Source organism: Eimeria mitis, genomic scaffold, assembly GCF_000499745.2.
Source record: "Eimeria mitis Houghton genomic scaffold, Emh_scaff1403, whole genome shotgun sequence".
Taxonomy (NCBI): domain Eukaryota; phylum Apicomplexa; class Conoidasida; order Eucoccidiorida; family Eimeriidae; genus Eimeria; species Eimeria mitis.
Window position 1 is genome coordinate 1,100 of NW_013569082.1, and position 204 is coordinate 1,303.

A 204-nucleotide genomic window follows, 5' to 3' on the forward strand; every position below is an offset into this window, starting at 1 on the left:
GTCTCCGAGTTCTATAGCAGAGCAGTTTGAGTTATTCAGAGAAAAAAAGGAGACACTTGCACAAGAAAAAAAAAAAAAAATAAAAATAAAAAATAATAAACTCAAAATTATCAAAAATATTCTACTTTGTCTCGTAAAGGAGACACCTGCTGCTGTCTCCAATATACTACCAACTGCAGCAGAAGCAGAGAAAGTGCAGCAACA